This window comes from Oryx dammah, unplaced genomic scaffold (assembly GCF_014754425.2).
Source record: "Oryx dammah isolate SB20612 unplaced genomic scaffold, SCBI_Odam_1.1 HiC_scaffold_1, whole genome shotgun sequence".
NCBI classification, from domain to species: Eukaryota; Metazoa; Chordata; class Mammalia; order Artiodactyla; family Bovidae; genus Oryx; species Oryx dammah.
Genome location: NW_024070185.1, coordinates 14,492,052 through 14,518,702, shown reverse-complemented (window position 1 = coordinate 14,518,702; position 26,651 = coordinate 14,492,052). Strand labels below are relative to the sequence as shown.

Below are 26,651 nucleotides of genomic sequence, written 5' to 3'. Positions count from 1 at the left end.
TTATGTAGGCTGCACGCCCAACTTAGCCTACCAGGCTCCTCTGTCCATGGGATTTTCCAGGCAATAGTACTGGAGTGGATTGCCATTTCCTTCTCCAAATTAACAGTTACTAGCAATATAAGTTGTCATTTAGTCGCAGAGTTGTGTCTGACTCTTTTGTGACCCCATGGACTGTAACCCACCAGTCCCCTTTGTCCATGGGATTTCCCATGCAAGAATACTGGAGTGGGTTGCAGTTTCCTCCTTCAGGGGATTTTCTTGACCCAGGGATCAAACCCGCATCTCCTGCATTTCATGTGGATTCTTTACCGCTGAGCCACTGAGGAAGCCCCATATTATAGGTACAGTTATCAAAATTGGTTGTTCCAAATTCCTACATCATCAAGAATGGAAATTTAACCTACTTATAACTAAAATTCCCTTGGCTTTGGATCAGATTTAATATGCCACTAAGCAATTTTCCAGTCCTCAAGGTGAATTGCTCACTCAATTGTACTTCAAAACACTGTACTCAGAAGCAATAAAAATTAATTTAACCAAATGGAAGGAAAACTTTAGTATACTTTGGAACTAGATGGAGAGGCTCCTTAAACATTTGGGAAAAATATGGTGATCCCAGGGCATGATCAACTTTATATTAAGACTATAAACACTGTTTAAGAATTCAGCACTAATATGTCTTACCTTGGTTGAAGTTATTTCTGTTCCTTAATTTCCATAATATGTCATTAATGCCAGTCCCAAACTCATCCAATTGTAAGACTTTGCCATTGTGGGTCTAAAGTTTTTTAAATGTAACATCTCAAGTGCTGTAGAATTTGATATTTGCCCATTGATCATTTTTCATAGATATTTAGATAGATATAATCTCTTGAAATACTCAATTTGAAGGGGAGATTTGGGTTAAAGAGAACTATCCAGTTTACCTTTGAGATGATTAATAATTCATCTTCCTGTGTAATGGAACATTTAACACTGAGGATAATCCATGAACTGGGTAATTTTAATTCAGGTAGTTGCATTAGTGATGTTGAGAAAAATGTATTCATTTTCCCTAAAAAACGTTTGTATTCTATTGTTTTTACTCATTCAGTGGAAAAATTATAGCATTCAGGGACTTTTTCAAAGATTTCCAACTGTAGTTGAGTCAAACACACATTTAATACTTCTAAAATACTAAATATTTTAAAGGAATTTTTATTAACATGTTTAGAGTATCTTATTACAAATTAATAAATGTTGTTTTCTGAGTTCATAGATAGGAGACAAAGTTTTTTTTTTTCCTCCTCTTTAATAGCTTTTGAAAATATGAAAATTGGAATGGATGGAATGTATTAGGAGGGCTCATAATAATCTGAGTTTGTAGCTATTTGTCCTGATATGTACTTGTACCTGTATTTTTATTACTGTACCTGATAATAATATACACCTTTATCTTTTTAAAACTTTCTTTGCACCACTGATTTGTGCTCCTAAAAATTTGAGGATTAATGTTTTAGTAGTGACATGGTTTGTGGAAAGTCTTTGATGGAATTGTAGAAAGCTTTGTGAAAATCACAGTTTAATATAAACATAAGCACTTGTGAAAAAGGAAAAGACAATTCATATTGGTTCTTAGATTTGTTTCTATAAAATAAAAATGACATCAGGAAGCACTATACCCTGAAAATCTTTTCTGACAAGTGAAGTTTACTTTTAATTATCTCTAATATTATTTAGGTAAGTACATGTCAGAGATGTCACAGATAACTTGATAAAAGTAATAAGGTCTGAAGACCATGAGATCACTTCCTAGCTATGTGTAAATGAAATCTTTTCTACCTAAGAGATGGGACAAAACATCTATGTTTATTCTAAGAAGTATCATATTTATGGACTCATTGAAACAAAAACCAAACATTTCGGTTTTTTATATATGTTTATTTTAATTTTATTTGCTTTTGTTGACAATTTGACAAGTATCAGCTGTTATTAAAATAAGTGTCATGTAAGTTTGAGATTTTATTTTCATGGATAATTCTAGAGAATAAAGCCTGTAAATATACTTTACAGAATCATTAAGATTTAAGATATGTATTTATGACAATCAACATGCAGAAAGTAAATCTGGCCTTCATTCAATTCTAAGGATTTCTCATTTCTTAAGTAATAAATTCTTGGAAACCTGAAAATTTGTGTGATGTTTCCATTTTTTTTTTCTAGAGTATGTTACAGGCATACCTTGTGTTGTCCTTCACTTTATTGCACTTTGCAGCTACTGCGTTTTATACAAAGTGAAAATTTGTATAGACACTCTGTGTCTACAAAATCTGTCAGTGCCATTTTTCCAATACTTTGCTCACTTCATATCTCCTTGTCACATTTTGGCAATTCTTGCAATACTTCTAACTTTTTCATTATTATTGTTTTTGTTATGGAGATTTGTGATCAGTGATCTTTGATGTTGCTTTGTAATTGTTTTGAGCACCACAAACTTAATCAATGAATATGTGTGTTCCAACCACTCCACCAATCAGCCATTGTTCCATCTCCCTCTTCTGGGGCCTCCCATTCCCTAAGACACAACAGTATTAAAATTGGGCCAATTAGTAATCCTACAATGGCCTCCCAGTGTTCCAGTGAAAGGAAGGGTTGCATGTCTGTTACTCTAAATCAAAAGCTAGAAGTGACTAAGCTTAGTGAGGAAAGTTGTCATAATGTGAGATAGGCTGAAAGCTAGGCCTCTAGTTCCAAATAGTAAGGCAAGTTATGACTGCAAAGGGAAAGTTCTTGAAGGGAATTAAAAGTACTACTCCAGTGAACATAAGAATGGTAAGAAAGCAAAACAGCCTTATTGGTGAAATGCAGAAAGTTTCAATGATCTGGATACATTCCCTTAAGCTAAAGCATGATCCAGAGCAAAGCCTTAACTCTCTTCAATTCAAGGCTATGAGAGATGAGGAAGCCATAGAAGAAAAGTTTGAAGTCAATAAAGGTCTGTTCATGAGGTTTAAAGGAAGAAACTGCTTCCAGAACATGAAAGTGCAAGGTGAAGCAGCAAGTGCTCACGTAGAAGCAAGTTATTTGGAAGATCTAGCTGAGATTATTCATGAAGGAGGCTACGTTTAACAGCATATTGTAGACAAAATAGCCTTATGTTGTAATAAGATTCCATCTAGGACATCAATATGTAGAGAAGGTAAGTCAATGCCTGGCTTTAAAGCTTCAAAGGACAAGTAGACGCTCTTGTTAGGGGCAAATGCAGCTGGTGACTTTAAGTAGAAACCAGTGCTTATGTACCATCCTGAAGATCCTAGGGCCTTTAAGAGTGATACTGAATCTACTTTGTGCTCTATAAAAGAATAATAAAGCCTAGATGATAGCACACCTGTTATAGCCTAGTTTACTGAGTATTTTAAGCCAACTCTTGAGAGACAAACTACTTAGAAAAAAAAAAGAAATAAATGAAGGATTCTTTTCAACATTAGTGCCCATTGACAATGTAACCAGTCACCCAAAAGGTCTAATGTAGATGTATAATGAGACCAATGAGGTTAATGTTGTTTTCATGCCTGCTAACTCAACAGCAGTTCTGTAGCGCATGGATCAAATAGTCGTTTTGCCTTTCATGACTCAGTATTGAAGAAATACACTTCATAAGGCTGTAGCTGCCACAGATAGTGATTCCTTGATGGATCTGGGCAAAGTCAATTGGTAAGGAAAGAATTTACCATTTTAGATGCCAGAGCCACATAGTCAAAAAAAGAGTCCGAAATGCAAATACTTGAGATTCAATCTCAAAAACAACAGAATGATCTCTGTTCATTTCCAAGGCAAACCATCCAATATCACAGTAATCCAGGTCTATGCCCTGACCAGTAATGCTGAAGAGGCTGAAGTTGAATGGTTCTATGAAGACTTACAAGACCTTCTAGAGCTAACACCCCCAAAAGATGTCCTTTTCATGATAGGGGACTGGAATGCAAAAGTAGGAAGAAAAGAAACACCTGGAAAAACAGGTAAATTTGCCCTTGGAGTACAGAATGAAGCAGGGCAAAGGCTAGTAGAGTTTTGCTCAAAAAAAATGCACACTGGTCATAGAAAACACCCTCTTCCAAGAACACAAGAGAAGACTCTACACATGGACATCACCAGATAGTCAGCACCGAAATCAGATTGATTATATTCTTTGCAGCCAAAGATGGAGCTCTATACAGTTAGCAAAATAAGACCGGGAGCTGACTGTGGTCAGATCATGAATTCCTTATTGCCAAATTCAGACTGAAATTGAAGAAAGTAGGGAAAACCACTAGACCATTCAGGTATGACCTAAATCAAATCCCTTACAATTATACAGTGGCAGTGAGAAATAGATTTAAGGGACTAGACCTGGTAGACTGAGTGCCTCATGAACTATGGATGGAAGTTCATGACATTGTACAGGAGGCAGGGATCAAGAACATCCCTAAGAAAAAGAAATGCAAAAAAAGCAAAATGGCTGTCTGAGGAAGCCTTACAAATAACTGTGAAAAGAAGAGAAGTAAAAGCAAAGCAGAAAAGGAAAGATACACCCATTTGAATGTAGAGTTCCAAAGAATAGCAAGGAGAGATCAGAAAGCCTTCCTCAGCGATCAATGCAAAGAAATAGAAGAAAACAACAGAATGGGAAAGACTAGAGATCTCTTCAAGAAAATTAGAGATACCAAGGGAACATTTCATGCAAAGATGGGCTCAATAAAGGACATAAATAATATGGGCCTAACAGAAGCAAAGATATCAAGAAGAGGTGGCAAGAATACACAGAAGAACTGTACAAAAAAGATCTTCATGACCCAGATAATCACAATGGTGTGATCACTCACCTAGAGGCAGACATCCTGGAATGTGAAGTCAAGTGGGCCTTAGGTAGCATCACTATGAACAAAGCTAGTGGAGGTGATGAAATTCCAGTTGTGCTATTTCAAATCCTAAAAGATGATGCTGTGAAAGTGCTGTATTCAATATGCCAGCAAATTTGAAAAACTCAGCAGTGGCCACAGGACTGGAAAAAGGTCAGTTTTCATTCCAATCCCAAAGAAAAGCAATGCCAAAGTATGTTCAAATTACCGCACAATTTCACTCATCTCACACTATAGTAGTGTAATGCTCAAAATTCTCCAAGCCAGGATTGAACAGTACGTGAACTGTGACCTTCCAGATTTTCAAGCTGGATTCAGAAAAGGCAGAGGAACCAGAGATCAAATTGCCAACATCTGCTGAATAATCAAAAAAACAAGAAAGTCCCAGAAAAACATCTATTTCAGCTTTATTGACTATGCTGAAACCTTTACTGTGTGGATCATAATAAACTGTGGAAAATTCTGAGAGATGGGAATACCAGACCACCTGACCTGCTTCTTGGGAAATCTGTATGTAGGTCAAGAAACAACAGTTAGAACTGGATATGGAACAACAGACTGGTTCCAAATAGGAAAAGGAACATGTCAAAGCTGTATATTGTCACCCTGCTTATTTAACTTCTATGCAGGGTACATCATGAGAAACACTGGGGTGGATGAAGCACAAGCTGGAATTGAGATTGCTGGGAAAAATATCAATAACCTCAGATATGCAGATGACACCACCGTTATGGCAGAAAGTGAAGAAGAACTAAAGAGCCTCTTGTTGAAAGTGAAAGAGGAGAGTGAAAAAGTTGGTTTAAAACTCAACATTCAGAAAACGAAGATCATGGCATCTGGTCCCATCACTTCATGGGAAATAGATCAGAAACAGTGGAAACAGTGGCAGACTTTATTTTTTTGTAATCCAAAATCATTGCAGATGGTGACTGCAGCCATGAAATTAAAAGATGATAGCTCCTTGGAATAAAAGCTATGACCAACCTAGACAGCTTATTAAAAAGCAAAGACATTACTTTGCCAACAAAGATCCATTTAGTCAGGGTTATGGTTTTTCCAGTAGTCATGTATGGATATGAGTGTTGGACTCTAAAGAAAGTTGAGCACCAAGGAATTGATGCTTTTGAACTGTGGAGTTGGAGAAGACTCTTGAGAGTCCCTTGGACTGCAAGGAGATCCAACCAGTCCATCCTAAAGGAGATCAGTCCTGGGTGTTCATTGGAAGGACTGATGTTGCAGCTGAAACTCCAGTACTTTGGCCACCTGATGCAAAGATCTGACTCATTGAAAAAGACCCTGATGCTGGGAAAGATTGAAGGTAGAGGAGAAGGGGATGACAAACTTGAGATGGTTGGATGGCATCACCGACTCAATGGACATGAGTTTTGTTAAAATTAGTGAGTTGGTGATGGACAGGGAAGCCTGGCATGCTGCAGTCCATGGGGTCGCAAAGAGTCAGACACGACTGAGTGACTGAAATGAACTGAACTGAACTGAGGAACATTTGTGATTCATGGAGAGAGGTCAAAATAACTACATTAGGCAATGGCACCCGACTCCAGTACTCTTGCCTGGAAAAATCCCAGGGATGGAGGAGCCTGGTAGGCTGCAGTCCATGGGGTCACCAAGAGTCGGACACGACTGAGTGACTTCACTTCCACTTTTCACTTTCATGTATTGGAGAAGAAAATGGCAACCCACTCCGGTGTTCTTGCCTGGAGAATCCTAGGGACGGGGGAGCCTGGTGGGTTGCTGTCTATGGGGTCGCACAGAGTCGGACACGACTGAAGTGACTTAGCAGCAGCAGCAGCAGTAGCAGCAGCAACAGGAGTTAAGAAGAATTAGCTTCTAAACTTAATGGGTGACTTTGAGGGGTTTAAACTTCAGTGAAGGGAGTAACTCCTGATATGATAGAAATAGCAAGAGAACTAGAATTTAGAAGTGAAATATGAAGATATGACTGAGTTCCTGCAATCTCATGATAAAAGTTTAATGGAAGTGGAGGTTCTCCTTAATGATGAGCAAAGAAAGTGTTTTCTTAAGATGGAAATTACTCCTGGTAAAGATGATATGAAGATTGTTGAAGTGACAACAAAGATTTAAGACATTATATAAATTTAGTTGATAAAGCAGTGGTGGACTTAAGATTTACTCCAATTTTGAAACCACTTCTTTTGTGGGTAAATTGCTATCAAACAGCATTGAATGCTACAGACAAATCACTGGTAAATAGAAGAGTCAAATCGATGTAGCAAAGTTGTTGTCTTATTTTAAGAAACTTCTACAGCCACTTCACTCTTCTGCAACCACCACCCTGATCAGTCAGCAGTCATCAACACTGAGGCAGGCTCTATCATCAGCAAAAAGAATATGACTTGCTGAAAGCTCAGATGATGGTTAGCATTTTTTTCAATAACTCATTTTTAAATTGAGACATGCATATCATTTTTTAGATATTCTATTGCATGCACACAATTACAATGAGTATAAAATATAACTTTAAATACATTGGGAAACAAAAACAGTGTGTTAATCACTTTATTGCAATATTTTCTTTAATGTGCTGATCTGGAATTGAAACTGCAATATCTCTGAAGAATGCCTGTATATTGTTACTTTATGGTTTTCTAAAATCTTCAGGTAATTATCAGCACACTTGGAAGAGTATGCTTAATGATATAGCCAGTGTCATAGCTGGTAGGAGACTGACCATAAAGAGGTGTAAAAACTATGGTTTTTCCAAACCCTTGGGACACATCCGTTGCATCTTTAATTATAGGCAACTATTTTATGCAAAGAGAAGTAGAAGTGGAAGTGGAAGTGTTAGTCACTCAGTTGTGTCTGACTGTTTGTGACCCCATAGACTGTAGCCCACCAAGCTCCTCTGTCCATGGAATTCTGCAGGCAAGAATGCTGGAGTGAGTTGCATTTCCTTCTCCAGGGGATCTTCACTAAACAGGGATCTAACCTGGGTCTTCTGCATTGCAGGCAGATTCTTTACTGTCTGATCCACAAGGCAACCCCATTTCTATTCTTCACAGTTCAATTCAGTCACTCAGTCATGTCTCACTCTTTGTGACCCCGTGGACTGCAGCATGCCAGGCTTCCCTGTCCATCACCAACTCCCGGAGCTTGCTCAAACTCATGTCCATCCAGTTGGTGATGCCATCCAACCATCTCATCTTCTGTCATTCCGTTTCCTCCCACCTTCAATATTTCCCAGCATCAGGGTCTTTTCCAATAAGTCAGTTCTTCACATCAGGTGGCCAGAGTATTGGAGTTTCAGTTTCAGCATCAGTCCTTTCAATGAATTTTCAGGACTGATTTCCTTTAGGATTGACTGGTTGGGTCTCCTTGCAGTCCAAGGGACTCTCAAGAGGTTTCTCCAGCACCACAGTTCAATAGCATCAGTTCTTCGGTGCTCAGTTTTCTTTGTGGCATTCTATCAGATCTAATCACTTGAATCTATTTGTCACTTCCACTGTGGAATCATAAAAGATTTGATTTAGGTCATACCTGAATGATCTAGTGGTTTTCCCTACTGTCTTCAATTTAAATCTTAATTTGGCAATAAGGAGTTCATGATCTGAGCCACAGTCAGCTCTTGGTCTTGTTTTTTGCTTACTCTCCAGAGCTTCCCCATCTTTGGCTGCAAAGAATATAATCAGTCTGATTTTGGTGTTGACCATCTGGTGATATCCATGTGTAGTATCATCTCTTGTCTTGTTGGAAGAGGGTGTTTGATATGACCAGTGTGTTCTCTTGGCAAAATTCTGTTAACCTTTGCTCTACTTTCTTTTGTGTTCCAAGGCCAAATTTGCCCGTTACTCCAGGTATCTCTTGACATCCTAATTTTGCATTCCAGTTCCTTATGATGAGAAGGACATCCTCTTTTGGTTTGTTCCAGAAGGTCTTGTAGGTCTTAATAGATCCACTCAACTTTAGCTTCTTTGACACTAGTGGTTGGGGCATAGTTTTGGATTACTGTGATATTGAATGATTTGCCTTGGAAATGAACAGAGATCATTCTGTCATTTTTTATGTTATTTTATGCCATTTTTAGGTCATTCTGTCATATTGTCTATTCTTAAACAATAGCAAAAAAAAAAATGCCCAGGCTTGTTTTCATTATGAACGTCTATCTTTTTCTTCAAGTATACAATCCCAAGGGATCATAGATTTTATGTAAAAGAATAATAGATCTTATGTAGATCAGTGATTCTCAGACATTTGGATCAAACAGACCATTAAAATTTCAAAACAATGGCAACAATAGCTGAGGTGGGAGAAAATAAAATTAAACAGCTTTTCATGGAATCAGACACATTAAAAAGAAATGAATGGATAAAGAAAATGTGGTGTATGAACATTATGCTAAGAGAAATCAGCCAGTTACCAAAAAAGCAAATGTGGCATGATTCCACTTACACATGGTATCTAAAATAGTCAAATCCATAGAATCAAAGAGTGACAAGGTGGTTGCCAGTGGTTGTGGGAAGTGAGAAAAAGGGAGTTACTAATCAGTGGGCATAAGTTTTAGTCAGTTAAATGAATAAGCTATAGAGCTCTGCTGTAGAACTGTATACCTATATTCAATAATGATGTACATAAAAATTTTTGGAGGAGAGGGGAACAACAGAGGATGAGATGGTGGGATGGAATCATTGACTCAGTGGACAGGAGTTTGAGCAAAGTCAGAGATGGTGAAGGCCAGGGAAGCCTGGTGTGCTGTAGTCCATGGGGTCGCAGAGTCGGACCTGACTGAGTAACTGAACAATAACAACAAATTTATGGAGAGAGTAGAGCTCATGTTAAGTGTTCTTACAACAATAAAATTAAAACCAATACAAAGATTATAGCTTCTTTAGAAAAGTTAACAACAAACACTAGTACTGATAATAACATAGCAGCAGAATAGTAATATAAATTAAACCTAATTGTGATCTGGTAAATATATCACAAACTCAATGAAGATGAATTTCAGCAAGCTTCAGGAGATAATGGAGGACAAAGGAGCCTGATGGGATACAGTCCATGAGGTCACAGAGAGTCAGACACAACTTAGCAACTGAACAACAACAGATATATTTCCACTTCCTAAAAATTGCACCATATACTTGGTTGCAGCTTCTGTTTTTCAAGAAGTAACTCTGAACATGCTTCCCAAAGTCCTATAGGATCTGGCCGCTGCATCATCCCTAACTCATCTTGTTTTTCGTCCTCAGCCTCCCTGACTTTGTCTTGGTTCTTCTAAAGCAGGAGTTACAAAGTGAGGTGAAGAGAGAAAAAAGGGCTGCCAAAATAATGTTACATTGAGGTCATAGAGAAACTGTTATGATTTATTTTAATATTCATGTACAAATTATAAAAGTGGACTTCACTGATATATTCAAAAAGAATTACTTGCTTGTTACTTCTGTCAGAAGGTGAACCGTCACAGAGAGTTGAGGAGCTCTTTGGGAAGGAGTGGGTGTTTGAAAACTTGGATTGCTAAATGGGTTCACCCTTGCTATTCTGTCACCTTTCAGAGTATTTTAAAGTACTGCTGTTTATGCAACGCAGGATTTCTTTTAAAAATAGTTTAACTCTTTACTAAGGTTAAACTGAAGTTGCTTTTAAAAACAATCCTTTTAGAATAGAGTGTGTACAGTCCTTTGGAAGTAAGATGAGCTGTGACTATTAAAATTTCTAATATCCAAAGCTTTGCTAGTTAACAATGGAATGATCCTTAGAATTGTACTTAAAGACAAATTCCAAACTTTTCCTTTTGAAAAAACATGATTATCTTTTCTGTCATATAGCTCTCTTCAATTTCAAACCTACTAGCAATTTTTTGGAGCTAAATTTGCCTAATCTATTTGAGGTAACTGTGATACTTTAATGAGTGAAATAGCTAATGATACTTTTTTAAAAAAGAAACTCCTGTTATGGATAAAGCTTTTTGAAAGACAGATATGTGGAAGGTTTTCCATCATTATGATATGCATACTGAAAATTGTGTGATTCCATCACCTGTAAGTGTTCTTATCTCTGCAAACTTCATGTCCATGGAAAGAAGTTTCTCTAATCGCTTAGAAATTTTTAATAAAGAATTTATGTGGATTTTAGATTAATTTGTTAAAAACTGAAAAATATGACACACTCTGGTTAGTTTGCCTGACTAGTGATGCCAAGAAATTGTAATTTGCTAGGCATTTTTTTTTTTTTAACTTTTGCTTACTGGGTAAATGGGTTGAAAAAGAAAAGTCAGAATTTGCTAAGTTTAGCTAATCATGCAATTTTCTTACTTAGATTTGCTACTCTTGTGAACTATTAACATTTTAAAGCCATGATAGGCATACAATTAGTCATTAAAATAAACTGGGCATAGATGAAAACTTTTAATCACCACATTAAAAAGCATGAAGAAAAAACTTTTTAAAGTAAAAATGCATAATCTATTCACAAGTTGATTAACAGTGCTTAATTAAATAACAAATTAACTGTGCTAATTTTTTGAGAGAGTGGAAAGGTTGCTGTACCATTCTTGTCAACACTTTTTGTTATTTTTGTATTATACACAAAATATAAATACAATTGTATATGTACACTATTTACGAATAACAAACTAACAAATACTGTATTGTGGTTAAATTTTTTAACCCAATTATACATGATCAAAATCAAATGTGGAGACCACTGGTCTCCTGAGTTGGATTTCTGCCCCAATTCAGGATCATTTCTTTGCCACTTGCCTGATAGGCTCTCCATTAATCCCTCATTATCATTCCTTACCTCTTGCTTGTCATTATCTCAGGTTAACTGACACTTTCTCAGGAACACCTTATCTGATCTCTTTCAGAAGTTAATTATTTTACACTCCTGTGGCTCTTCCTACTTTATGGTCACACTATTTAAATGCAATAAGTAATTTTGTGTGAATTTCTATGATTGTTTAATGTTTCAACATTCTCGGTTCAGTTCAGTCACTCAGTGGTGTCCGACTCTGACCCCACGGACTGCAGCATGACAAGCTTCCCTGTCCTTCACCAACTCCCAGAGCTTGCTCAAACTCATGTCCATTGATTCAATGATGCCATCCAACCATTTCATCCTTTGTCGTCCCCTTCTCCTGCCTTCAATCTTTCCCAGCATCAGGGTCTTTTACAGTGACTCAGTTCTTCGCATCAGGTGGCCAAAGTATTAGAGTTTCAGCTTCAGCATCAGTCCTTCCAATGAATATCAGGACTGATTTCCTTTAGGATGGACTGGTTGGATCTCCCTGCAGCCCAAGGGATTCTCAAGTGTCTTTAATACCTAAATTCAAAAGCATCAATTCTTTGGCTCTCAGCTTTCTTATAGTCCAACTCTCAGAATCCATACATGACTATGGGAAAAACCATAGCTTTGACTAGATGGACCTTTGTTGACAAAGTAATGTCTCTGCTTTGTAATATGTTGTCTAGGTTGGTCATAGCGTTTCTTCCAAGGAGCTAGTGTCTTTTAATTTCATGGCTGCAGTCACCATCTGCAGTGATTTTGGAGTGCAAAGAAATAAACTCTGTTACTGCTTCCATTGTTTCCCCATCTATTTGCCATGAAGTGATGGGACGGGATGCCATGATCTTAGTTTTCTGAAAACTGAGTTTTAAGCCAACTGTTCCACTCTCCTCTTTCACTTTCATCAAGAGGCTCTTTAGCTCTTCTTCACTTTCTGCCATACAGGTGGTGTCATCTGCATATCTGAGGTTATTGATATTTCTCCTGGCAATCTTGATTCCACCTTGTGAATCATCCAACCCGGCATTTTGCATGATGTACTCTGCATATAATTTAAATAAGCAGAGTGACAATATATAACCTTGACATACTCCCTTCCTGATTTGGAACAAGTCTGTTGTTCTGTGTCCAGTTCTAACTGTTGCATCTTGACCTGCATACAGAATTCTCAGGAGGTATGTGAGATGGTTTGGTATTCCCGTCTCTTGAAGAATTTTCCACAAGTTTCCTGTGATCCACACAGTCAAAGGCTTTGGCACAGTCAATAAAACAGAAGTAGATGTTTTTCTGGAACTTTCTTGCTTTTTTGATGATCCAGTGGATGTTGGCAATTCGACCCCTGGTTCTTCTGCCTTTTCTAAATCCAGTTTGAACATGTGGAAGTTCATAGCTCATGTACTACTGAAGCCTGGCTTGGAGAATTTTGAGCATTGCTTTGCTAGCATGTGAGATGAGTGCAATTGTGTGGTAGTTGCATCATTCTTTTGGCATTGCCATTTTTAGGGATTGGAATGAACAGGGACCTTTTCCAGTCCTAGCTTTGTTGTAGTGATGCTTCCCAAGGCCCACTTGACTTCACATTCCAGGATGTCTGGCACTAGGTGAGTGATCACACCATTGTGGTTATCTGGTTAAAAATGCAAAATGAAACAACAACAAAAACCTAGGTTCTTGGCTGCAGGAAGGCAGAGTCTTGCATCCCCAGCACCTAGCAGTATCTGACTTGTTCAGTTCAGTTCAGTCACTCAGTTGTGTCTGACTTTTTGTGACCCCATGAATCACAGCACCGCCAGGCCTCCCTGTCCATCACCAACTCCTGGAGTTCACTCAAACTCATGTCCATAAAGTTGGTGATGCCTTCCAGCCATCTCATCCTCTGTCGTCCCCTTCTCTTCCTGCCCCAAATCCCTCCCAACATCAATGAGTCAACTCTTCGCATGAGGTGGCCAAAGTACTGGAGTTTCAGCTTTAGCATCATTCCTTCCAAAGAAATCCCAGGGTTGATCTCCTTCAGAATGGACTGGTTGGATCTCCTTGCAGTCCAAGAGACTCTCAAGAGTCTTCTCCAACACCACAGTTCAAAAGCATCAATTCTTCAGCACTCAGCCTTCTTCACAGTCCAACTCTCACATCCATACATGACCACTGGAAAAACCATAGCCTTGACTAGATGGACCTTAGTCAGCAAAGTAATGTCTCTGCTTTTGAAAATGCTATCTAGGTTGGTCATATTATAGGTGTTTAATGGCCATTCTAGTCATGTGTAAATGAATGGTTTCTCCATCAAAAGTTTATTATGAATGAATACCAATTAGACCATTTGGGTATGACCTAAATCAAATCCCTTACAATTATACAGTGGAAGTGAGAAATAGATTTAAGGTACTACATCTGATAGACAGAGTGCCTATTGAGTTATGGATGGAGGTTTGTGACACTGTACAGGAGACAGGGATCAAGACCATCCCCAATAAACAGAAATGGAGAAAAGCAAAATGGCTGTCTGAGGAGACCTTACAAATAGCAGTGAAAAGAAGAGAAGCGAAAAGCAAAAGAGAAAAGGAAAGATATACCTATTTGAAAGCAGAGTTCCAGAGAATAGCAAGGAGAGGTTAGAAAGCCTTCCTCTGTGATCAGTGCAAAGAAATAGATGAAAACAATAGAATGGGAAAGACTAGAGATCTCTTCAAGAAATGAGAGATACTAAGGGAATATTTCATGCAAAGATGGGCTCAGTAAAGGACAGAGATAGTACAGACCTAACAGAAGTAGAAGATATTAAGAAGAGGTGGCAAGACTACACAGAAGAACTATACAAAAATGATCTTCATGACCCAGATAATCATGATGTTGTGATCACTCACCTAGAGCCAGACATCCTTGAGTGTGAAGTCAAGTGGGCATTAGAAAGCATCACTATGAACAAAGCTAGTGGAGGGGATGGAATTCCAGTTGTGCTATTTCAAATCCTAAAAGATGATGCTGTGAAAGTGCTGCACTCAATATGCCAGCAAATTTGGAAAACTCAGCAGTCACCACAGGACTGGAAGAAGGTCAGTTTTCATTCGAATCCTTAAGAAAGGCAAAGCCAAAGAATGCTCAAACTACTGCACAATTGCACTCATCTCTTATGCTAGTAAAATAATGCTCAAAATTCTACAAGCCAGGCTTGAACAGTACACGAACTGTGCACTTCCAGATGTTCAACCTAGTTTTAGAAAAGGTAGAGGAACCAGAGACCAAATTGCCAACATCCCCTGGATCGTCAAAAAGGCAAGAGAGTTCCAGAAAAACATCTATTTCTGCTTTATTGACTATGCCAAAGCCTTTGACTGGTGTGGAGCACAATAAACTATGGAAAATTCTGAAAGAGATGGAAATACCAGACCACCTGAGATGTCTGTATGCAGGTCAGGAAGCAATAGTTAGAACTGGACATGAAACAGACTGGTTCCAAATAGGAAAAGGAGTATGTCAAGGCTGTATATTGTCACCCTGCTTATTTGAATTATATGCAGAGTACATCATGAGAAACACTGGGCTGGATGAAGCACAAGTTGGAATCAAGACTGACAGGAGAAATATCAGTAACCTCAGATATGCAGATAACACCACCCTTATGGCAGAAAGTGAAGAAGAACTAGAGTCTCTTGATGAAAGTGAGAGAAGAGAGTGAAAAAGTTGGCTTAAAGCTGAACATTCAGAAACTAAGATCATGGCATCTGGTTCCATCACTTCATGGCAAATAGACTTGGAAACAATGGGAACAGTGACAGAATTTATTTCTTTGTACTCCAATATCACTGCAGATGGTGACTGCAGCCATGAAATTAAGAAACACTAGTTCCTTGGAAGAAAGGCTATGACCAACCTAGACAGCATTTTACAAAGCAGAGACATTACTTTGCCAACCAATATCTGTCTAGTCAAGGCTATGACAAACTTGGACAGGATATTAAAAAGCAGAGACATCACTTTGGCAGGCAAAGTCTGTAGAGTCAAAGGGATGGTTTTTCCAGTAGTCATGTATGGATTGTGAGAGTTGGACTATAAAGAAAGCTAAGCACTGAAGAACTGATGCTTTTAAACTATGGTGTTGGAGAAGACTCTTGAGAATCCCTTGGACTGCAAGGAGATTCAACCAGTCCATCCTAAAGGAGATCAGTCCTGAGTGTTCATTGGAAGGACTGATGTTGAACCTGAAACTCCAATACTTTGGCCACCTGATGAGAGGAACTGACTCATTTCAAAAGACCCTGAGGCTGGGAATGATTGAAGGTGGGAGGAGAAGGGGACAGCAGAGGATGAGATGGTTCGATGCCATCACCGTCTCAATGGACATGAGTTTTGGTAAACTCTGGGAGATGGTAAGGGACAGGAAGGCCTGGAGTTCTGCAGTCCATGAGGTTGCAAAGCGTCGGACATGACTGAGCCACTTAACTGAAGTGAACCACTTCAAAGACTGATTTTGGGGAACAATGTATTGGTTGAATGGCTTCCTTTTACAACATAATGAAGAAGAGATGAAATTCTTCTTCTTGCACGTAATTATAATGACTGTTAAACAGTTCTGGAACAGGAGAGATGGTATCCTCATTTCAAACCCAGAGGTATTAGTGTTTCTGTTCAGTCAGGAAGTCATGTTTGACTCTTTGCAACCCCATGGACTGCAGTAGTACAGGCTCCCTTATCCTTCACTATCTCCTAGAGTTTGCTCAAACTCATGTCAATTGAGTCAGTGATTCTATCCAATCATCTCATCCTCTGTTTCCCCCTTCTCCTCCTGTCCTCCAATTTTCCTTGCATCAGGATCTATTCCAATGTGTGGGCTTTTCGCATCATGTGGCCACAGTATTGGAGCTTCAGTCTCAGCATCAGTCCTTCAAAGCAGTATTCAGGGTTGATTTCCTTTAGGATTAACTGTTTGATCTCCTTGGTGTCCAAGGGACTCTCAAGAGTTCTCTAGGACCTTAGTTCAAAAGCATTGATTCTTCAGCACTCAGCCTTCTTTAGGGTCCAATTCTCACATTCATACATGACTACTGGTAAACCATCCCTTTAACTCTACAGACTTTGCCTGCCAAAGTGATGTCTCTGCTTTTTAATATGCTGTCCAAGTTTGTCATAGCTTTCTTTCAAAGGAGCAATTTCTTTGAATTTCATGTCTGCCGTCAACATCTGGAATGTTTTTGGAACCCAAGAAAAGAAAATCTGTCACTGTTTCCACTTTGTCTCATCTATTTGCCATGAAATGTTGGGACTGGATGTGATAATCTTAGTTTCTAAAATGGTGAGTTTTAAGCCAGCTTTCTAACTCTCCTCTTTAATCCTCATCGTTAGTTTCTCTTAACTTTCTGCCATTAGGGTAGTATCGTCTGCATATCTGAGGTTGCTGATATTTCTCCCAGCAATCTTGATTCCAGCTTGTGATTCATCGAACCCAGAATTTCACATGATTTACTCTGCATAGAATTTAATTTAGCAGGGTAACAATATACAGACTTGATGAACAATATATAGACTTGATGTACTCCTTTCCCAATTTTGAACCAGTGCATTATCCCCTGTCCAGTTCTAACTTGCTTCTTGACCTACATACAGGTTTCTTAGGAGCCAGGTAAGGTGGTTATTTGTACTCGCATGTTGTGTCAGTTTATTTACCCTATCAATTTCTTGGGATCTCTTATTTTCCTCCAAGCCAGTTATCAACTTCTTCAATCCAGAAATTATATTTCATCCAGGGCTTTTGTGTCATGAAGTTTATGAAATTCTGAGAACCCCTATCAAGCAAAATAAACAAAATTGTAAATATAGCATTCAGTTCAGTCATTCAGTTCAGTCGCTCAGTCGTGTCTGACTCTTTGCAACCCCAAGAATTGCAGCCTGCCCGGCCTCCCTGTCCATCAGCAATTCCCGGAGTTCATTCAAACTCACATCCATTGAGTCAGTGATGCCATCCAGCCATCTCATCCTCGGTCGTCCCCTTCCCCCTATGCCCCCAATCACTCCCAGTATCAGAGTCTTTTCCAGTGAGTCAACTCTTCACATGAGGTGGCCAAAATACTGGAGCTTCAGCTTTAGCATCATTCCTTCCAAAGAACACGCTGGACTGGTTGGATCTCCTTGCAGTCCAAGGGACTCTCAAGAGTCTTCTCCAACACCACAGTTCAAAAGCATCAATTCTTCAGTGCCTAGCTTTCTTCACAGTCCAACCCTCACATCCATACATGACCACAGGAAAAACCATAGCCTTGACTAGATGGACCTTTGTTGGCAAAGTAATGTCTCTGCTTTTTAATATGCTATCTATGTTGTTCATAACTTTCCTCCCAAGGAATAAGCGTTTTTTAATTTCATGGCTGCACTCACCATCTGCAGTGATTTTGGAGCCTCCCAAAATAAAGTCTGACACTGTTTCCACTATTTCCCCATCTATTTCCATGAAGTGATGGGACCAGATGCCATGATCTTCATTTTTTGAATGTTGAGCTTTAAGCCAACTTTTTCACTCTCCTCTTTCACTTTCATCAAGAGGCTTTTTAGTTCCTCTTCACTTTCTGCCATAAGGGTGGTGTCATCTGCATATCTGAGGTTATCGATATTTCTCCCGGCAATCTTGATTCCAGCTTGTGCTTCTTCCAGCCCAGTGTTTCTCATGATGTACTCTGCATATAAGTTAAATAAGCAGAGTGACAATATACAGCCTTGACATACTCCTTTTCCTATTTGAAACCACTCTGTTGTTCTATGTCCTGTTTGAACTGTTTCTTCCTGACCTGCATATAAGTTTTTCAAGAGGCACATCAGGTGGTCTGATATTTTCATCTCTTTCAGAATTTTCCATAGTTTATTGTGATCCACACAGTCAAAGACTTTGGCATAGTCCATATTACATAGTCAATATTACTCATCCTCAAAAATGAATGAAATAATGCTATTTACAGGACCACAGATGGACATAGAGATCGTCATACTGTGAAGTAAGTCACAGAAAGACAAAAATCATATGATATCACTTATATTAGAATATAAAAACAATGCTACAAATGAACTTATTTAAAAAACACAAAAACGCAAAATGGATTAAAGATCTAAAGGTAAGACCAGAAACTATAAAACTCTTAGAGGAGAACATAGGCAAAACACTCTCCGACATAAATCACAGGATCCTCTATGGCCCATTGCCCAGAATATTGGAAATAAAAGCAAAAATAAACAAATGGGACCTAATGAAAATTAAAAGCCTCTGCACAACAAAGGAAACTAAAAGCAAGGTGAAAAAACAGCCTTCAGAATGGGAGAAAATAATAGCAAAAAAAGCAACTGACAAAGAATTAATCTCAAAAAATATACAAGCAACTCCTTCAGCTCAATTCCAGAAAAATAAACGACCCAATCAAAAAATGGGCCAAAGAACTAAACAGACATTTCTCCAAAGAAGACATACAGATGGGTAACAAACACATGAAAAGATGCTCAACATCACTCACTATCAGAAAAATGCAAATCAAGACCACAATGAGGTACCATTTCACACCAGTCAAAATGGCTGTGATCCAAAAGTCTACAAGCAATAAATGCTGGAGAGGATGTGGAGAAAAGGGAACCCTCTTACACTGTTGGTGGGAATGCAAAGTAGTATAGCCACTATGGAGAACAGTGCAGAGATTCCTTAAAAAACTGGAAATAGAACTGCCATATGAACCAGCAATCCCACTGCTGGGCATACAGTCCGGGTAAACCAGAATCGAAAGAGACACGTGTACCCCAATGTTCATCACAGCACTGTTTATAATAACCAGGACATGGAAGCAACCTAGATGTCCATCGACAGATGAATGGATAAGAAAGCCTTGGTACATATACACAATGGAATATTACTCAACCATTAAAAATAATACATTTGAATCAGTTCTAATGAGATGGATGAAACTGGAGCCTATTATACAGAGTGAAGTAAGCCAGAAAGAAAAACACCAATACAGTATACTAATGCATATATATGGAATTTAGAAAGAAGGTAATGATAACCTTGTATGCGAGACCGCAAAAGAGACACAGATGTATTGAACAATCTTTTGGACTCTTTGGGAGAGGTGAGGGTGGGATGATATGGAGAATGGCATTGAAACATGTAAAATATCATATGTGAAATGGATCGCTAGTCCAGGTTCAATGCATGAGATTGGGGGCTCGGGGCTGGTGCACTGGGATGACCCAGAAGGATGGATGGGGAGGGAGGTGGGAGGGAGTTTGAGGATGGGGAACACGTACACGTACACTCATGGCAGGTTCAAGTCAATGTATGGCAAAACCAATACAATATTATAAAGTAAAATAAATAAATTAATTAATTAAAAAAATCTGCAACTCAACCCCCCTCTAGCTAAATCCCAGTAACGACTGAGGCCATGCTGAAGCTGCCTCAGTTGACAGGAAGGAACCTGTCACAGAGCATAAACTGGAGAGGAAAGTGACAGTGATCTTAACTGACTTTGGTTAAAATAACTTGTTTTGTAAAATTTTCAAGATAAATGATCACATGAATACATTGTTATAGCCCCTCCCAAGCCCCTGGAAGCAGACAGTAGAAATAAAGAAGCTTTAAAATTAAGCCCCATTAGTTTTAAAATAAACACTCCTCTGCTTATATATATTTTTGTAATATGTATTGAAACTTGCTTTCCTTGGCTTGTTCCTTTTATTCTTACTCTTTATCGTGTATGCTCAGAAAATTGAATTTATCAAACTGTCAGCTTCCTAACATCATCTTATCAGCTGGTCCACTATTTTTCCTACTGTCATATTAATTTATTTATTTTGGCTTCTCTCCTTTGGGATTTTTGCTCACTTTTAGAGAGAGGAAAAATATGTCTTCAACTTTGAACATTTAAAAGCATCTCTGGAGAGCCTTTTCACTTCTGAGTCAAGTTCAAAACATTTATGGCTTTTACAGCATAAATGGCACACTAGGGTATTATTCCTAGAGCTCAAATGCTACGTATATGTATATTTAAGGTTTAACATTGATCTTCTAAAGAGTGTCTATTTCCTTTCATAGGAAAGGAAGTTAGAAACAGTCTAAAGATGAGCCTGATTGTCCTACAGTGAGCCAATGTCCCTCTCATTCTATAATGTTCTTCAGATTTCTGCCCCAATACACTTATACAACCTTTCTCTCTACATATTTCTGTGTCTTGCATCTCTACCTATAGCATTTGGCCCATTTTCCATGAACCTTTGGCTCATTTCCTCTCCTATATTCATTTCAATGAAATAGAGAGAGAGCAATGGCTTTGGGAGTAAATATACATTCAGTATTTACTAATTCTTCCTTTTTGTTTGTTTTGGCCAACATGCTCAGCATGTGAGATGTTAGTTCCCCGACCAGGTATTGAATCCAAGCCCCTTGCATTGAGAGCACTGAGTCTTAAACACTAGACTGCCAGGGAAGTCCCAATAATTCCTCCTTTTAAGAAATACCACATTTGGCATACCCAGCTCTATGTCTTTGACTGTAAACTCTATACACACAAGAGCTACATCCTTTCTTCTTTATAGTCTTCATAACATCTAGCACAGTGGCTTAGCCACTCAGTTCAGCTCAGTTCAGTTGCTCAGTCATGTCCAACTCTTTGTGACCCCATGGACTGCAGCACACCAGGCTTCCCTGTCCATCACCAACTCCCAGAGCTTGCTCAAACTCATGTCCATTGAGTTGGTGATGCCATCCAACCGTCTATCCTCTGTTATCCCCATCTCCTCCTGCCTTTAATTTTTCCCAGAATCAGAATCTTTTCCAGTGAGTCAGTTCTTCTCATCAGGTGGCCAAAGTATTGGAGTTTCAGTTTCAGCATCAATCCTTCCAATGAATATCCAGGACTGATCTCCTTTAGGATGGACTGGTTGGATCTCCTTGCTGTCCAAGGGACTCTCAAGAGTCTTGTCCAACACCACAGTGCAAAAGCATCAATTCTTCGGCCCTCAGTTTTCTTTTTAGTCCAACTCTTACATCCATACATGATTACTAGAAAAACCATAGCTTTGACTAGACAGACCTTTGTTGGCAAAGTAATGTCTATCCTTTTTAACATGCTGTCTAGGTTGGTCATAACTTTCCTTTCAAGGAGTAAGCATCTTTTAATTTCATGGCTGCAGTCACCATCTGCAGTGATTTTGGAGCCCCCAAAATAAAGTCTCACTGTTTCCATTGTTTCCCCATCTATTTGCCATGAAGTGATGGGACAAGATGCCATGATCTTAGTTTTCTGAATGTTGAGCTTTAAGCCAACTTTTCCACTCTCCTCTTTCACTTTCATCAAGAGGCTTTTTAGTTCTTCGCTTTCTGCCATAGGGGTGGTGTCATCTGCATATCTGAGATTATTGATATTTCTCCTGGAGAACTTGATTTCAGCTTGTGCTTCATCCAGTCCAACATTTCTCATAATGTACCCTGCATATGAGTTAAATAAGCAGGGTGATAATATACAGCCTTGACATACTTCTTTTCCTATTTGGAACCAGTCTGTTGTTCCATATCCAGTTCTAACTGTTGCTTCTTGACCTGCATACTTAGGCATGTAGGCATTAAATAAATTTATGGCAATTTGGGCTGTTGATTAATTATATTGATTATTTATTAGAATTTGAAAGGACTAAAACTCCAGTAGTAAAATAGGTAATTAAATTTTTTTCCATTGGAGTATAGTTTAGTAAGAAGGGATTATTAAGCCTACTGATATTATTGTTAATGATTTATTCCTTACCTCATAAATCCCCTCTTGGAATGCATGTCCATCATTAAACTTTTAATGATCAAATATCCATATTTTATCACTTGGAGTTTTAATTGCATTATCCTTATATATGTGTTGCATTCCATTTTCAAAAAAAAAAAAATCCCTCAATTTATTTCTGGCCAGATGGGTAAATTTCATAAAACTTAAGAGCTTACCACATAGGGTCTTGTTACAGTCTTATCATTTTGCTTGAAAATTCTGATACCTTTCATGGCAGTGAGTAATTAAAATTAGAAATGTACTCAAAACCCAAGGAAATAGACAGATATGTGTCACCTAAATTAGAAACTAAATTAGCTAGCTCAAGATGTCCTAGCTCAACATGACAGAATAATATCCAAACAGCCCCAACTTTCTCCCAAATTTCCACAAAAATAAGGAAAAAAAGGCAAAAACTAGTGAATACATAAGGCTAGATTCTAGAAAAGAGTGGCAAGGTTAGATTAAAAATTCGAGGGAGATTCTTTAAAATATATGGAAATGAAATGTTTTAATGAAGAAAGACAATTCAAGGACCTGATAATGCAAACACATAAACAGTTCAGCACCAGTTCTTCAGGTTCAAATACTAAATTTCTTTCCGTTCATATACAGTCTTTCAGAGAGCGTTTTCTATTTAAGTTGTTTTGAACTAAGAGCCTGTAAAAATAAGAATAATTGACTTTGCAAAGTTACCAGAGAAATTAATTAAATGACTTTGTCTTTCCTTGCGTGTATGCTAAATAGCTTCAGTTGTGTTCCACTCTTTGAGACCATATGGACCGTAGCCCACCAGGCTCCTCTGTCCATGGGATTGTCCAGGCAAGAATACTGGAGTGGGTTGCCATGCCCTCTTCCAAGAGATCTTCCTGACCTAGAGATTGAACTCTTGACTCTTAGGTCTTTTGCATTGGCAGAGGAGTACTTAACACTAGTGCCACTTGGGAAGCCCTATTTGTTTTTACAACATCCTAAAGGAGTGGATATTATATTCTCATTTTAGAAATGAAAAGAAGACGTTTAAAGTTTTCCCAATTATACTTGAAGTTAATTAATGATGAAGCTTTAGCTTGAGTTAAAATGAAGCTTCACTTGATCCCAGGTTTACTTGATCCCCAGATATGTGTCTTAATCATGGGTAACTGATTCTTCAGAGAGAGAGCTAGCTGTGTCTTGAACTCTGAGACTGTTTAAGTACTCACTAATAATAGATTCATACGCATTATGAATTAATGTTGAGAGTTAAAAAAATTTTAAGAATGAGTCTCCAAACCTAACAAAAACTTTATTTTTGGTATAACTCAACAAGTGAAAGTCAAAGTGAATTTGCTCAGTTGTGTCCAACTCTTTGCAACCCCATGGACTGTAGCTTACCAGGCTTCTCCATCCATGGGATTTTCCAGGCAAGAGTACTTGAGTGGTTGCTATTTCCTTCTCCAAGGGATCTTCCCGACCCAGGGATTGAACCTGTGTCTCCCTCCTTGCAGGCAGATGCTTTTACTGTCTGACACGAATGCCAGTTAATTCTGCCATGTGAAAGCTAATCACTAAAATACAAAAAAAAAAAAAAAAAAAAAAAAACAGAAAAAAACCCCACAAAACTTTGTTGAAAAATAAAAAGAAATCTTCTTCATTCCTAAAACACTCTCCATCCATAAAAATGTACACTGTTTGATGTGCCATTTGGAGCTGGCCAAATGGAATCATAGGAAATGTTTTGAGCTAGAAAATCAGAAGTTAATTCAATATCAATCTCCAGGTATTTCACTAGGTTTTGGTTCAGCTCCTGGAGGATGAATTTCTTATATCTTAGGGGTATAAATAAGGTTGTACAAAGTTTCAAGTCAGTTGATTTGAGAGGGAAACAATGACCTGAGAACAATTCATATGAAGTGAAGTGACAGTGGTTTATGGCCTCCTGTCTGTCTCTACACACACACACACACACACACACACACACACACACACACACTGATCCTTACAGTTGCAGTAAGAACAATTTCCTAGCTACTCTCAAAATCACTGCAGATGGTGATTGCAGTCATGAAATTAAAAGACACTTACTCCTTGGAAGGAACCTTATGACCAGCCTAGACAGCATATTAAAAAGCAGAGACATTACTTTGCCAACAAATGTATGTCTAGTCAAGGCTATGGTTTTTCCAGTGGTCATGTATGGATGTGAGAGTTGAACTATGAAGAAAGCTGAGCACAGAAGAATTGATGCTTTTGCACTGTGGTGTTGGAGAAGACTCTTGAGAGTCCCTTGGACTGCAAGGAGATCCAATTAGTCCATCATAAAGGAGATCAGTCCTGGGTGTTCATTGGAAGGACTGATGTTGAAGCTGAAACTCCAATACTTTGGCCACCTGATGTGAAGAGCTGACTCATTTGAAAAGACTCTGATGCTGGGAAAGATTGAGGATAGGAGGAGAAGGGGATGATGGAGGTTGGATGGTTGGATGCCATCACTGATACAATGGACATGGGTTTGGGTAAACTCTGGGAGTTGGTGATGGACAAGGAGGCCTGACATGCTGCATTTCATGGGATCACAAAGAGTGGGAGTCAACTAAATGACTGAACTGATTACTGAACTGCTTGTTACATCGGGAGGGTTGCTTTATTATTTATCATTAAACAAGAATGATGCATTTTCTTCTGATTTTCTGAAATCTTATCACTACACTACAACTTCATATTTGTACATAATTTTGTGCTAACACAAGTTTTCTTGTAGAAATACTTTATTGCAGAATTGCATATAACTCCAACACATGTATGGTGATTTCTTTTCTTTTTGTGAGTTCAATTTTCTAGTTATTATTTATTGCCCACATTTTGTACATATTGCTCATAACAAAGAATGCTTGGTCAGATAATTATTGCTCTAGATGCTGGTGAATGTGGCAACACAATTAGATTCAAAGAAAGTTAGTGTACTCTCCCACCTCAGTTCATCACAAACCCTACTGGATTCCCTATGGAAGCATAAAGGGTCAGACTCAGCAGGTGTAAGTGTTAATTTTAACAATGTAATTGCTTTTCTATTCATTGTCATCACTGTAGAAAGGTAGTTAAGAATTAAGTGCACTCTTCATCAAAATGATTAGACTATTAACTGTACAATCTCTTTTTGGATCTTGTTTTTATGATTATCTGATAATTCAATGCTTTTTCTGTTTCTGGGGACATTTAATTTAAGAGCCTTATCTCACCTCTACAACTGAGCAAAGTAAAGTAATTCCAACCCTCAATTTAGTTAATTAAAAACAAAAAGCTTGGTTGATTTTGTTTGCATTCCTGATACATTAGGGAATAATGAATTGCTCTATAAAAATAAAAGATGTTTTCCAGTAATCACTATTTTTTTCATAAACACTGTAGTGTGAATCATATTGTTTTTGTTGTCATAATAGTCAATGATCTTAAAAATTAATTGAATATTAAAAATATCTGAATGCAATATTCCCAGGAGACACACACTATATTAAAAGCATCTAATATTTAAAAAGCATATCTGTTTTAGAATTTTTTAATTATCAGTTTTTTCCTAATTAATAATTTATTATATTTAATTCCTCTATTCAGACATAATAGTGTTTAAATCTTTCTTTCCTTTTTAAAATGTTCTTTAAACATTGGAATGTATAATATCATATATGAAATGAATTGCCAGTCCAGGTTCGATGCATGATACTGGATGCTTGGGGCTGGTGCACTGGGACGACCCAGGGATGGTATGGGGAGGGAGGAGGGAGGGGGGTTCAGGATGGGGAACACGTGTATACCTGTGGCAGATACATGTTTATGTATGGCAAAACCAATACAATATTGTAAAGTAATTAACCTCCAATTAAAATAAATAAATTTATATTAAAAAAAGAAAGAAACTATTTTATCTGTATAAATTGAAACCAATTGTTCATTGTCTTTATTTGTGCACATAATTAAAATGGATTTATATTCTGTGAATTTTATTGTTTCTAGTATTGAATGGCAAAACTCAAATTCAGTTGCTGTATTTGATAAGATTAGGTATTTGCTTTCTGATGTCTTCTATCTAATGATGATTTAAAATAAAGCTTTTAAAATCATGCTTCCCACCCATTCAATGGCTTGCATTGAAGAGAAGTACTATGTTTGTCTGCTTAATGTACTACATCTGTAAGAGTGCTTTTATTCTCTTTCTTCTTTCTTTTTCTTTGTGGATAGGATTATTTCTGCTTTGTGAGAT

The 26,651-nt window shown here is 38.0% G+C and overlaps 1 pseudogene; it reads left to right on the top strand.

The window, feature by feature from the left end:
• The first annotated feature begins 2,599 nt into the window (after positions 1–2,599).
• Positions 2,600–7,251, top strand: LOC120865192 (annotated as a pseudogene).
• The last annotated feature ends 19,400 nt before the right edge of the window (positions 7,252–26,651 follow it).